The sequence below is a fragment of the Centruroides sculpturatus genome, unplaced genomic scaffold (assembly GCF_000671375.1).
Source record: "Centruroides sculpturatus isolate CEXI.00-Female unplaced genomic scaffold, Cexi_2.0 scaffold395, whole genome shotgun sequence".
Lineage (NCBI taxonomy): Eukaryota > Metazoa > Arthropoda > Arachnida > Scorpiones > Buthidae > Centruroides > Centruroides sculpturatus.
The window spans coordinates 615,802-631,672 of record NW_019384792.1 but is presented as its reverse complement, the minus strand read 5'-3'; the positions used below and the strand labels follow the sequence as shown (position 1 = coordinate 631,672).

The 15,871-nt window shown below is 30.8% G+C and overlaps 1 long non-coding RNA gene across 1 annotated transcript; it reads left to right on the top strand.

The window, feature by feature from the left end:
• The first annotated feature begins 12,919 nt into the window (after positions 1–12,919).
• LOC111629340 lies at positions 12,920–15,654 on the top strand. The gene is made up of 3 exons (XR_002757318.1): positions 12,920–13,099; positions 15,061–15,152; positions 15,354–15,654. It is a non-coding gene; the product is annotated as an uncharacterized LOC111629340 (long non-coding RNA).
• Positions 15,655–15,871: the final 217 nt, after the last annotated feature.

Sequence of the window (15,871 nt, the reverse complement as noted above, 5' to 3'; positions counted from 1 at the left end):
TCGAGGTAATCTTTGCAATACGCAGAATGAATTGTAGTCTGCAATACCTTGAATAGACAAAGGCGGATTGAATGTGCGTTTTCGAATTACAAGAATTCTGTCCACTTCCTTATATAAGTATCAATTTATTCTTCCGCTTTCCAGACACATGTTTGATTTGTAGGTAGAAGAGTATTGTATATTAAATTTCATAATGCGTACTAGAAAATAAATTGATGTAATTATCTTAATATAACATAAAGATTTATAATATTATAAATTTGATTGATATTTACATCGTGTCTTAAGGATGCCGTTAAGATTGACAGGTTCGTGCTGATGCGCATGATTTACAAAAGGCAGTTTGAAAATATATAGATTTAATTCCATTAAATCATATTGCTATTATTTATTTATTATTTAAGTTGATTGATATTTACATCGTGTCTTAATGATGCCGTTAAGATTGACAAGTTGTGCTGATGCGCATGATTTACAAAAGGCAGTTTGAAAATATATAGATTTAATTCAATTAAATCATATTCCTATTATTTATTTATTATTTAAGTAAATGGAACAAATATATACAATAACGACGTTCAATTTTTGTATCGGTTTTACATTAATGAAAACTTGTTAANTTTTTGGCACATTTAATTCAACATAATTTTTAGAAATAAAAAAACGTCAGAAAATCTTTTTCCTATTGATAATATTCTCAGTAATTGACAAATATCTTAAGTAATCGGAAACTCTGTTTAACCGTAGTTTTCGATGTTTGTTCGCATTCAGGCGATAAATATAAACATCAGCATACAAATTTTTGTACAATTAAGTCAATGCTATTTTCTGAAGTAAAGAAACGTCGAAAAATCTTTTTCTTATTGATAATTTTCTTAGTTATCGACCAATATCTTCAGATAATCGAAACATTGTAAAACTCTAGTTTTCGAAGTTTCATCACATATAGGCGATGAATTGAAACATCAGCGTATAACGTTTCGGTTCATTTAAGTTCACGCTACTCTCAAAATAAATTAACTTAAAAAATACTTTTTCCTATTGATAATTGTTTTAGTAACTGACTAATATCTTCAGAAATTCGAAACATTGTTTAACCCTAGTTATTAACGTTTGATCGCGTTTAGGCGATAAATTTGAACATAAATGTAAACTTTATTGGTAAACTTGAGTGAAGGCTATATTTAGAAATAAAGAAACATCAAATAGGTTTTTCTCTAATGATAATCTTTATCAGTAATCGACGAATAACTTCAGAAAGTCGAAATACCGTATTACTCTTTTTTCGACGTTTGCTTGCTTTCAATTACGAGATTTCTGTGTACTTTCTTATATAAGTATTAATTTATTGTTCCATTTTATGGGCGCATGTTTGATTTGTAGGTAGAAGAGTATTGTATATTAAATTTTATAATGCGGAACAGTTATGAAATTTAATATATTTGAAAATAAATTAATGTAATTATATTACAGTAATATAACATAAAGATTTATAATATTATAAAGTTGATTGATATTTACATCGTGTCTTAATGATGCCGTTAAGATTGACAAGTTGTGCTGATGCGCATGATTTACAAAAGGCAGTTTGAAAATATATAGATTTAATTCAATTAAATCATATTGCTATTATTTATTTATTATTTAAGTAAATGGAACAAATATATACAATAACGACGTTCAATTTTTGTATCGGTTTTACATTAATGAAAACTTGTTAAATTCTTATTTGACTAAAATTGTAATGATGAGTATTTAGAATAGATACCGTAACAAACGATGCTAATTTTATTCTGTTCATTTTCTATGCAGAAAATTAAAATAATTCTTTAAAATATAAGAAACCGAGACTTGAGATTTTGTATACTAATGTTTTAATGCAGTGTTTTTCAACCTTTTTGAATACGCGACCCCTTTACAAGTTAAAAAATTCTGGCGACCCCCCACGGCCATATTAAAAAACTATATCAGTGATTTTGAAAACTACGTATTTAATTCTCTTTCTGTTGAGATTTAAATATCGATCAAAAAACTAATTGTACTGTAAAATAAACTGGCACAGCCTTCTCACTGAAATTGTAGTTTTTTTATTGTAGTGTAGGACCTACAAGCACTTGTCTTTTTCTTTTACCAGCGACCCTCCATGTATGGCTTTGCGACCCACCTGGGGGTCGCGACCCACAGGTTGAAAAACACTGGGCTAGAGTATGTCGAATGATCACTTTCAACGTATCATTATCCCTTTGCCCGATTAGGTGATAGCAGTATTCATAATGACCGGTCAATTTCATAAATTAATCAATATTTATCACACTGCGCTCCCTTTTTGGTCATTATTCATAATGCCCGATTAATCACTTTGTCCATAACATATATATTTTTAGATCCAAATATAGAAATATCTGTTCCTCTTAGATTGATATTTAATCAAGTAAATTGAAATATTTATTATTTTCCTTTCTGTTAATGTAATGCACTAAATTTTATTTAGTGTGAGGTTTGTATATAAATTTTATAAAATACAAACATTTATTCGATTTAGGCTTTGTATAGAAATTACATTAAAATTAAAACCTTATAAAAAGAATTGTACAAAAATGAATGTACTTTACTCGAAACATTTCTAATATACTTAAAAATACTTCAAAACAATTATATGTTTTAAATTAAAGTATTTAACACGAGTATTACCATATAATCAAAATTATAAGATATATTTCTTAATACAGACATATAGTGAATCCTCGTTAATTCGAACTCGGATAGTTGAAAATTTAATTATTTGGTAACTGTACTTTTGTCCAAGCCGAAGGTTTAAATATTTACACGTGAAGGAATTCGGTTAATTCGAAATTCAGAGTGAAAGTGCTGTCCGAACTGTGATACGAGCACTTTAACCCCTCTGTTTCCAGTCCATAAACTGGCTGACTCGTTGTTCGTTCTTTACCCGGTCACCCTACCTCCTATTGTTCTGCTTCCGTTTGTGGAATCGCTAATCTTATCGAAAGGCAAAAACGGTCCTCCCAGAAAGTTCTAGGAACGGATAGAGGAAAGAAATAGAGGAATCACCGAGATAAAATAGAATTACAGTAGCGCGTCGTTTATCCGAAAGTCAATTATCCGAAACGTCAATTATTCGAAAGAATTTCAGTCGGCTATTTTAAGTTTTCGCTAGTGCTGTGGCGCTGCAATTTTTGGCTGTGTCTTGGGCTACTCAAATATTTCACGTTTTTGATACTAAATTAACTTCTGAAGCATAATTTTTTATTGTTTTTATATTTTGTATTTTATTTTGTTTATACAAAATAAAAAAATACTTTTTAACTATATAATAGTCTTTGTTAGGCTTAACATCGACGAAAATTCAACGCAAAGCGTCACGCAACGGAGAAAAATTTCAACATTGGATAGATTAATATATTTTTTGTACATAATCGGTTATCCGAAATATCAATTTTCCGAACAACCCCAGTCCTCAATTGATTCGGATAAACGACGCTCTACTGTATGACTATATAAATATACAGGTTTCGATATACACAAATATATATATGTCAAACGGCCATAAGAATTCCAAGTCATACAACCTTCGGCACGTGATTCAGCTATACCCCAATTCGTCAGAAGCATATTCGATACAAAATGAAACCCGTGTAAACGAAAATATGAAAGATGAACTTCTCGTAGTAACATTTAACTATTGTAAAAATGTTCTGAAGTATAGATTAACGGAGTAACTTGCTGGAACTCGGTGAATCTCTTCATAAAGAAAATTATACATTAAAAGTTTTCTTTTTTCAAATTGTAATTGTCTGAAAAGTAGAAATATGATAACAGCATCTATTGTTTCTTATTCTGTTTTAAACAATTGTTTGATCAAAACATATCTCCATCAAAAATGCAAATGATTCAAAGCAGAAAACTCTGAAACGAACAGATATAATTAACACGATTCATTTTATTATCGCTCATAAACGTTTAAATTTTGTGTTTTGTAATTATAAATCAACAAATCTTTACATAATTGAAAACAAATGTTTTAAATTTAAAATACGTAATAACAGAAAACAATCGATTGTGTCTTATATCTTAAATGATATTCAGTGCATTACAGTTCGATACATTGATTTCAACCATTTTGGCCAATACATTTCTATTTACAACGAAGAATTCTGTTAAAATTTATGATTATGAATGCGATATTACAGACTTTTACGATCAACATTTTATATAATAAAATGTCTTTTGGTGAATTATAATTCACGACATTTTGTATTAAAATTAAATTATTTCACTCTATTTCAGATTTTCATCACAGATTATTAAATAATACAATCATTACGTGTCTTTACCGTCGAGTATTATTCATCTATACATCTACGTGCATATTAATGTGTCCTTTTATCAGTTTCTCGCTCAATTTTCGAGTGCCGATCATAGAATTAAGACTCATTACTCATCGTGGCGCAAAATTTCCTCATTTACTACATCGCGTAAATCTTTATTAAATGACGGATGATCACAACAGTAAAACTAAATATCGGACCTTTATAGCAAATTACTTGTGAATTATAATAAATTTTAGTGATTGCGACGTGTAAATTTAACAAATAATTGTCATTTAGAGTCGTCTTTCGAAGTGAAAATCTTCTGTAGTTATTAAGTTTTGTGTTTCGAAGCTTTCTTTATATTTAAAAGACCAGAAAACATGGAATGTAGAGAACTTCCCATCTGAAATGTTCAAATGAAGGATTCAATTTAAGTTGTAAAAAACACATTACTTTATTTTCTTAGAAATATTACCTTTATTGGAAACTTTTTTGTAATCTTAAAGTAATTTCTGCATGACAGACACAGCAATTCTTTACCGAATCTTTTCATAAAATTCATAATCTAAAAAGTTATTAACTTTTATTATTGTATTATAATTACACGAAAACGTAATAAACGATTTACTACATAAGTATATGTTTTAAATATATCAAACCTTTAATTTCTGTTCCAATCCGAGATCGCAGTCAGCAAATCTTTCGATATTTTGAAAAGACGTTTGCATCTGAAAAAAATAAATATAACGCATTTAAAAAACCTGCAAGTGTAGTAAATCTTGGAATTTTTGACAAAAATACATTACAGCAGATGTGAAGGCAGACAACAGGAATTCAATTAAAATACAGACAAAAGTAAGAGTAGCACACAGTAATGAAAGGAAAACTTTCAACGCAAACTTCAGTTTAGAAAAATTAAAAATGAAGTACAATAGACTTTTTTCCATTAACAAAGTGTAAGGAACCAAGTCCGAGCGTTATTTTTATTTTACTTTTATTTTGCTTTTATTATATTTTGTTTGGGGCTTATGCTTTGTTAGGACGAAGGTTTCCTCACCCGTCACCTTAGAAAGTTAAAAAGAGAAGATAAAACCAACTCACCGACGAAAAAAAAAGCGCCATAGCAAGTAACTGCACTCACGTGCACGCCCGAGCGGCAGATAGTAAGCCCGCACTGAAAAGGGGGGAAGACCCTACAGACTTTTAGGAGACTTGTTAAACCTTAAAGGAAACATCCCGATAATTATTCACGAAAAGACTGTAAAAGGTTAACAAAGTATTGGAATTAAGCTACCAGATAAAGAAGAAAAAAGTGAATGTTACGTATAAGTATGTAAATGAGGGGAGTGTGTCACCTAGAAACTGTGACGTCACCTCAGACTATAAATAGCGTAGCTCAAGTGAAGAAAGCAGAGGTTATTAACAAAGAAGAAGAAGAAGAAAGCAGAGGTGAGCTCCTGAACAGAAAGCGTTAGTCTGCTACTAGCAGTGAACGAGGTGTCCCATAGGAAATATTCCAAAGCGATTGCAGTTTTCGATTTGTGGATCGAGGAATAAGAAAGCCTTGAGTTGAAAAAAGGTTCCTAGTATAATTGAGGTGACGGTTAGGATTTATAGTTATAAAAATTCTGTACCTTAAGTTAAGGATTGATTGTTTGTTGGAATTCCAAGGGGAATAGTTCTAAGTTAGAATTAGATTGAGTTTTTGTCGGGTTGACTGTGGACTAGTTTTAATTGAATAAATTTGTTGATTTGTTGTAAATATTGTACATAGTTATTTTCTAGAACTCGATTAAATATTTTTTTTACTAACTTTGTCCTTAATTTACTTCGGTGCACGCAAAAAGTCCAGGCCTGGCAACAATAAACGCGAACCCGCGTAAAGTACCCGTTAGGTACTGGCTCTTTTTGGAACGAAATTCGTTGTAGAGCGATAAGTAAAAAATAGTACTTTACAAAAGTACCGTACAATATTGTGAAACACGTCATTAAACGGCCCGTTGAGTTAATTGGTAAAATTCCAAAGTTCATCGTGTTGTGTTATAATCTGGTTGAGTTGAGATTTCATATTTGGAATGTTCTTTTTCATCAGATACAAATTCTCTGATACTTTTTCGAACGCCTTCATTACAGTGAAGTGAAACAGAACGAGAAACGTAACGATTTGTACTAAAGCACCAACGAGTAAACTGCTACAGATACCAACTGCAATGCAGCAGAAGAATGGTTCATATTTAAAAGACTTTCCCTTTTCTAAAGCAGGATAAAGTAAAAAAGCGATTATACATTCAAAGAATATCGTAAAACCGACAGTTATAATTACAGCGAGAATTCGTAGAGCATCGACAGAAGCATATAACTGACGTTTAGGAAAACGATACGACTTTGTATTTTCGGATTCAGTTTGACTCTTTTGACAATAGTGAATGTTACAGCCAAGGTAATAGTCGCAACAGATACTCTGACATGTCATTTTCGAGCGCCGAGTACCAGGAAAAGCAAGGAGTTACGTCCGATACGTAAGGAATTGTCATACATAAAGAAGAAAAGAATTTATCCAAAAAAAGCATTCAATAATTAAAATGTAAAATTTGAAAGGTACGCGAAAGCGACCTCAGTGTTTAAGTTACGGGAGCAAGGAGTAAAAAATTCCCAGCCGTAGACCATCAAAATTGTAGTAAATGAAGAGAGAAAACACTTCAGACATATTTCGTCTTTCTGATTATCAATCTCGGAACTTACGCTCGAGATGATTCTTATCATAATTTTTTAAAAAACTGAATTAAATTATGTTAGAATAAAATATATAAATTAATTGAAAAGAATCAGTCGCAGTTATTTTGATGTTACGTAATAGTAAATCAAACACTTCTGTGTAGAAAGTTGACTAAACGCCAGCTTCGAATAAAAATTTTACTGCCTAGTCACTTATAACATTTATAAAGTGACTACGTTATATATAAGTTTTCCACCACCGAACTCCCAGTGTTCAGTGTACGAAGACTCCTCGGCAACTGGTGGGCCTCCTCCCGTGATGTTCTTTTCTCCGCTTTTTTTTTAACCGTCCTATTTTCCCTAGTCGGCTCCCTCTACAGGTCTCCTTCGTCTCCTCTCGTAGGCAGATCGCGTTTCACTTTTTACATTAATGTTTATTTATCGAATAAATCAATAGGAAAGTTTCTATAATTTGCTGAATGCACTTATGCTTTTGCATTTTCTAGACAGACGGGCACTTTACTGGCATATTCAAAATAAACATCGTGTTAAGTGACAGCGAGCGGTGGGTGGAGGTTTCCACACACGTATGTGACCCAGATACTATAACTTACATTCGGACCTGCTTTTTTTAATTTTGTTCGCCTATGTATTTTTCTCTTTTCATCGTAATAAAAAATGGATGTTTCATAAATGAATTTACAAGATGAACGGTTATATTTCTATTATATTTAAAACTTTCTTTCGTGGGGAAAAATATCTAAAAATATTTCAATTGTAATAGTGGTTTATTATCAAAAAAATAAAAATAAAAAATAAATAAAAAAAAAACTGATTGAAATTTAATGAAACCTCTTCGATGAATCTCTTTCTGTTGTATACGAGTGCCCATTGATAAATAACCATAATTGTATTTTTCAGAAAACATCCAGCAACGAGATACTCAGCTATTCCGGCAACGTTTGGTGCCGTGTATTGAAATATTTGAAGCCAAAATTTGACCCGTAAAGTCAATGGTAGGATTTCTGTTTATCAACCGATCGCGCGCTACATGTAAATCGAGTTGATGATTGTTGTAAATTTACATTCATTTATATGACAATTTTTTTTTGTCTTTACCAGTGGCGTACCGTAGTGGGGGCGGCAGGGGCGGCCCGCCCCGGGCGGCACTTTTTAGGGAGGGGCAAAATTACCTTTTCGGGGGCGGCAAAATTTGACAATAAATAATACTAATATCTTGTAAAAATTTGAAACATCCTACTTTATACCTGCATTGCGCCTACGATAGTGCTATCGTCCGGACAGTCCGGGAATCTGCTCGCTGGGTTAACTAGTAACTTTTTAGTCCGAGAAATTCATACGAAACTTGTTGACTTTTTTTTTCTTGTACGATTCATTCGAGTTCATATACGTGGTGTATATGAACGCGAATGAATATCCAATAGAACTATTTTAAACAGGTCGCTGCACTAACACCGAATTTTTCGTTGCTTGTTCTGTGACAAAACTGAATTTTGTCACAGAACATTGAAATACCTAAATAAGGGGAACGAACTTTACTTTCCGCCCCAAGCGGCTGACACCCACGCATCTTGTGGCTGCACGCTAGTAGTTATAGATATGAAACTGTAATTAATGTTTAATGTGATAATTTAATAATTTGTAAGGCCGCTAATGGTCAACCTAAATCATGTAATTGGATCCGGAATCGCATTCGAGTAAGCGTTTCAGGAGTTCGTTATGCAATTTCTGTCCTGGACATGTCGGGCCCTAGCTACAATGTGAGCACTCGTTGTATGTAAAACTAGGATTTGGGAGTCGGCAGAATAATAAACGAATCCAGACTTTCGAGTCGGTATTTTTTAAAAAATTTGTTTCAAAAATTTTGATAGATGAAAAATTAAATTAAATATTAAAATATTGTTATTAATCAAAAATTTGTTCTGTCAAATCGTGTTGGTTCGGCCGAACAAACGAACGACTATACAGCTACCTTTTTCGAACATGCGTTCGAATATGGAAATGTTCGAGTTGGGAGTAGTTCCAGTATCAATGTACCACGGTATTTTTAGTACTATTCAATTAATATTTTATACTAAAAGAGTGAAATTTCTCTTGCATGAAAATAACACAAGAATTAAATAATACTTAATTAAGAACAGATAATACAAATTTCGGTTACATCTTTTATCAAAAACTACAGAACAGAAAGACTCAATGAATGCGGACAGTTTGCATCTTCTAACAATTATAGATTAAATACAATCTTTTATTGAATTATAAGATTAAACCCAATTAGAGAGATGGTATATGATAGGTTGTAACAGACTTAAAACATTCCCAGAAAACTTCAAAATGTCGCCATTGACACTTGGAAGTTTCTTCTCTACAACACGATATTTAAAGTTGTTAAATTATATACACAATTAAGTATTAAAACTTATACGAACTCAAACATGAAGAAACAATTTATGCGTTTTGAATAATTGCCAACTGACACGCAAACACTCTGCTATACAAACTAAATATTAATAATATTATTCGTGCGTGTGTATTATGAACAAGAAAAACAAATAAATACAACTGAATCGTGCAATTTATTTATTTTATACTTTCAAATAAATAAATTGAAATTCGTAAATAGTAAACTGACGGTGACCTGCACGATTCAATTAGGTTATAAACTTTATAATCTTGATCTTATCCTTTAAAATCATATCTTGAACACCTGCTAGTATACATAAAACAATCATTATTTATAGCGACATCGCCACAATGCCGGATTGCAATTTTTATAAATACTTTTAATAACTTTTTAGTTTATAATATATGCTCTCCGCTGCCTCAAATTAGTAGCGTTTTGCCCCTGTACATTATACTTTTCTGTTAGCAATAGAGTCACAGCGATCATCTATATAATATATTATTATAATGTATGAAGCTGTTGTAACACAGAGTCACTGAGAATAATGTAAGGGCATACAAAGTAACACGCGATATAACTAGTTCAAGAAGCAATCAATTAACCGTTAGTTCAGTTATAGAAATGGTTCTTAAACTTTTCCATTAGAGACACCAGATTAAATGTTATAATGACCTCTCGCACGCTTATGAAAAACCACTCACATATTTTTATTAAAAAAAGTGCTATTGTTTTGGGTGTTTCTTAGCAATTAAGGCAATGAAATTCAGTTTGTGCCAATTCAAGAATATATAAAACAATAAATTCGCATTTTAGGTTAAGAAAAAATTTCATAGAATTATGACTAAAAATTTAATATTTATACATTTATTCTTCTAAATGAGTTCAGTTTTTAATGACAAATGTGAAAAGTACTAAGGTACTAGGTTACAGTTTCACCAAACAATGTTCTGTTTATCTATTATAAAATATAATTTTTGATATTTATTACTTATCGATATTCGCTTATTTATTTGTATTATACACATAAATAAACTTTAGGGAGAGTTACCAACTAGCCCAACATCAAATTTCCATTGAATTTTATTAGGCATTTATCATAAAAATTATGCATAAACATCAAACAAATAAATTATCGAATATGCAAATAGAAGTAAATTTAAAATATTAGAAAATACAGAGTAAACCAAATATTAAATACAACAATAATAATAACAGCGGAGAAACATACAAGATGAAACTGGACAAATTTCTACTGTTATGTTCTTTTCCTATTGTCTGGACCGAAAGTAAGTAAATTGCTGTAAACATTTTTAAAAATAATTTATTAAAAAGCAGTTTAAATAAAAATATTATTAAAAGTGTCAGGTAAATTTTAAGTTGGAAATTTGTTATCATTTAATTTAATCTCTTTATATGTCATTGAATATATAATATAATTGCGAACAGTAACAATTACTCCTTTAGATAATAATATTTAAAATATGTAGTGCAATTTTCAATATAGTTTATAGATAAATATACACACATTGTTGAATTTTCCATCAAACAATTTAATAATTATATAGAGAGGGGATAGACGTTAATCGATGGGTCCAATAGGACTTTCAGCACTAAAAAGCCTGGAAGGAAAGAAATTTATATTTGAATAAGGAAATAATTGTCATATTTTGTGTAGAATACACAATATGGAGTTAAACATTTTGAGTAAATTGTGGATGTTGAGTAGTTTAATATTTGTTTAACTCTTGTTGGGTTCTCGGTGATGTCGATCTGACATCCATATCCTAAGGAAAAGATCTGTATATAAGATATTTAATATTTTGTGTTTTTCTTCGGTTATTTTAATTAAAAAACTGGCTTCCGGTATATAAATAATTGTGAAAGAAAACAAATATCTATATTAAAAACACTAATAGTAATTTTTCCTCTTCTTTTATACACTAAAATGATTACATTATTTACCTTAAATAGAAGATATAAGGTAAAGTTTTTCACGTATAACTTCTGAATTCTTCGTTTAATTTCGAATCTGTTTAAATCTTTGGATTCAGAATAAAAATCATTATAATGTTTTTTCAAAAAATCGTATAAATATTTAAAATTTTTCATTTGACATTGCATGAAAAATAACACCGCTTTTCTTCATTTTAGAATCCATAGACACAAGACCTGTTTGGAAGATTGCAGTATCACACGTAAGTAATTTGTCGTGAAAAATAATTTTACGTATTTTAAAAAGGATAAACTTGGAGTTATTTAGATTATTTAAACATTAAGTTTTCTGTACGGGCAGGGAGTATTTTTATATCGTGTTTACTTTCTTTCACTGGAAAGACTATGATTATAAGTAATAAATCACGAAGTTTGGGTATTGAGTATTAAAGAAATTGACTGTTATATTTGATGGCGGTTAAAAGGTCGACGGGGTGGGGAGATAAAGGGTTGTCATATGTCGTATCTGAAGGTGAGTAGAAGTTTATGAAGATTTCTCTCGCTATTACAATTTGCAATTTTTATAAAACTTATTTCTACTCTCGAAATTAGCGAAATTTGTTTTCCTTTTTGTAGTAGTAAACTACGAGTAATAGATTTTTGATTAGTTCTGAAATGTTTTAGACAATAAGACTTATAATGTACTCAAGTAATATTACGCTGCGATTATTCTGGAACGAGACACACTTGTTTAAGCAATTTCTATGTGAACGTCGAACAGCAAATAACAAAGAATAGATCTGTTGTTGCGTCAGACTTCTCTAAAACTCTCATTCGTAATGGCGGCCGCTCTGGCCAAGTCACACGTGTACTAGATAGTTCAACTACTTAAATTTAAAGAAAACCCTACTATTAGAGTGTATACATGTAACCTACAATTTAGAAATTAAAACGTTAGACTTAAAATTGTCGTCATTCTTTAATAGAAAGAGCACCCTTAAACTACAGACCTATTTAAAATCACAGAGTTCTTTTCTCCGTAAAAATAAATGTTTTAGAAACTGATATCTGTTAAACAGCATTTGAATGGCTACAGGAAATGTGTGTAATTCCACAGAAAAGAGTGTATTTTACATATACGAAATTTTCACGACATAAAAAATGACGTATTTAAGAATGCGGCAAACGAACGTCGAGACTATCTGTAAGCAAAGCGATGTAATTAAGAAAGGATTTTTGTGGTATATTTGGATTAATTGTATTATTTAACCTCCAAGATCAACAGTAATATACAAACAAGAAAAGATATGGGTACTCAGCGACATTTTGTTTAAAAGTTTCGCACGACTTCCCTACTTAAAACAAAATTATCGAATTAAAACCTGTGACAAATTCATGGGGTTTCGACGATAATTACATAATTAATAGATTTATTAATACAATTCATATGTACAGTACGTATCCCTATTTTCGGAATCAATGCCAAAAATCAGTGAGAATGGAACAAGAAAAAGAAATACGCAGTTATACCAACCAGGTTTTGGACCCGATCGACAGAGGTATAGTGTATATTAATTAATACGTGATAGTAGGAACGTGGGATATTATGAAACCCTTACTAAAACCAATTTGGTTTTTCATAGCAAATACACTTGTTCTAAATAGGTCTAATTGATGTATATAGAGGAAAAGCGATTACGTAAGTAAAAATTTCGCTTTAAAATATTTTAATAAATGGTTTCGTTTTAAAATACCTATTACTATTATTTATCAATTCCCGTAAATTCATAATCTATATATGAATATATGTATGTCTGGCTGTCTGTATGTCCTTCATGCATTACCACACCGTTTATCGGATTGCCATGAAACTTTGGGAAGTTGTTTAATATACTCTCGCGAAGGTTTCTGGCATAGTATATTTATCCTACGATAGATGGCGCGACTGTATACGAGCACTGTGTGTTCGATCGATATCAACTTGTTAAGACCATTTCCCTCCCTTCAAAAAATATTTGTATATATGCATTTGTGAACTGTTATTTACGATATTTGTAATAATTTTTGTTTAATCACTTTATTTCAACTATTTTTTGCTAATTATGTATTCGCTCGAAGTTCGTTTAAACCTTAACTGTATCCCGAACAACAACCGAAGTCGTAGGAAGAAATTCGCGTATTTTACCGATCCTGGGATCCCCCTTTTCCAAATTTTAATATCGACTCAAAATAATTTAAAAAGACAAATTACAATAAAACGGTTTATTATCCAACTATCAGAAATTTCACAACGTGCAAAGGAAGAGAGGAAGGAGCAATTAAATAATTAAAATTGTAAAGGATTAAAAATATATAGGGGAGACCAGGGCAAGTTTGTCAAGCGCTTTTTTTTAAAAACAAATTAAAAGGAGACTTTGGTTATAGGTTAGGCAGTGGAGTTTTATTGGTGGCTTGTTGAGTGTAGTGTTTTTATTGTTCTCCAACAAGCGTAGTTGAATTATCAAGCAAATTTTCATTTTCGTTCAATTCCATATAATATTTTGCTTCCATTTATATTGAATTGGCAGGTTTTGTTATAATTCCATGATAACGAAAGTTACTTTTCCTGTTAGAAGGATGTAACTTTAACTTATTCACGTGGCCAGATCATGGCTTGGCATTCTGTTCTCAGGGTTGTACTTAATGTTTCGAAATCATGACTAGCGGGGTAAGATCGGCAACATAAAGCCACATTAGAAGCAAAGGATAAAAATCAAACAGATGATAAATGAAAACATGTTTGCATTTGTTATTCATGTATATATGTCTTTGAACTTGCATTTCGTTGTAATAATATTAAATGGGTGTTGGATTTGTATTTCTTTGTTTTAATAGTGAATTCCAACTTATACATTGTTAATAACATAATTTTATATACGTGCCTATCTTGCCCCATTACTGTTGCCCCTATACCAGGGGCAACTTTAATAAAAATAATTAAAATAATTACAACTTTACAAAAAGAGAGAAGTTGCCGATCTTGCCCCTATACCCGGGGCAACTTCGTCAATTTCTCTCTTCTTGTAAAGTTGTAATTATTTTAATTATTTTTATTTCCAAACTGATTTTAACCAGTTCTATAGTAAGGTAAAATTCCAATAGACAATATGCAAAGCTTTTTTTTCAGTTTACAGCAGTATTTATTACACAAAATTTAAGTAAAGCTTAACATGCTGATCTTGCCCCGGTGTCCCCTATATAAAAATGGGGAATATCGCACTTCTGACAATCGCTGCAAGTGTGTGGGCTAAATTTGGAGAATCCGTGCTTTTCGCATGGACAACTGTATGTGGCCAGCTCACGCGTCCGGAAATCTTCTGATTTATTCGTGTACGCATCAGACGGAAAAACAAAGAATATCGTGTATTCACAAGCACTCCAATAAATAAATAGAATTGAAACGACGCTTTGAAATGTTTTTCCGTTGTAAATGGATAATAGTAATAATAATATAATAATAATAAGTTTCAATAGAAATGATAAAATGTAAATTGAATTTTATTATAACGAATTTGCTTGAATTTCGTTTCTTCTAAGATTGCAGCAATGCGCGACGGATAAGCTAGTAATATATAAATAATATTATTTTATATGTCTGAATCGTTTTTTTTTTCTTTGCAGATTGGATTGGCAATGAATTTCAGTTGTGAAGAGTATTACTTCAGTAAGTCCAAACAAAAGTCGGAAATTTTTTATAAGGCCCTGAAATTTAGGTAAAATTTTTTATAAAAAACCTTAGGCGCCATAAATTTATTAACTATAATTAAATTTAATAAGAGAAAGGGCGTAATGTCTTCTTCTAGAGACAAATTATTTAGTAATTAAATTTAAAATTGCGAAGTGTTTCTGTCATTGTACAATTCTTCGTTATATTTATCACAAAACAGTTTTATATTTTATTATTGTTATTACAGTAAAATATCGATTTAACACACCTCTATTTGGCAAACAATGGATTTAACAGACAGAATTTTCGTATGTCATACGTGAAAATTAACAGCCCATTTAACTTTAAATGCATTCTATACGCACTGTAATTAAGTTAACGAGCTATTTTTATTTTCTCACATCCAAGAATCACCACTGTTCGCTTTATGTCAGAACACCAGTGTCTTTATATATTGTGATCCCAAGACAAATAAATAAAAATATTTTTGTGCCTTTGTAAAATTTAAATTCCTGTAAAGACATTATGCATTTGTTTGGTTTAATATAATTAAAGCGTATCACCCAAACGATAATTTTTATTAAAAAAACAATTTTTTAAGAAAACTTCTTAAAAAATTAAAACACTTCAAAGATTAAGACAGAAAATAACCGTTAATTTTTAAAAGTATAACCGCATTTTATCAGAGAGAAAACTACTAAGGTTTACAAACTTTTGCATTTATTACATTACAATGCATCTCGGGTGCAAATTTTGTTTCATGCA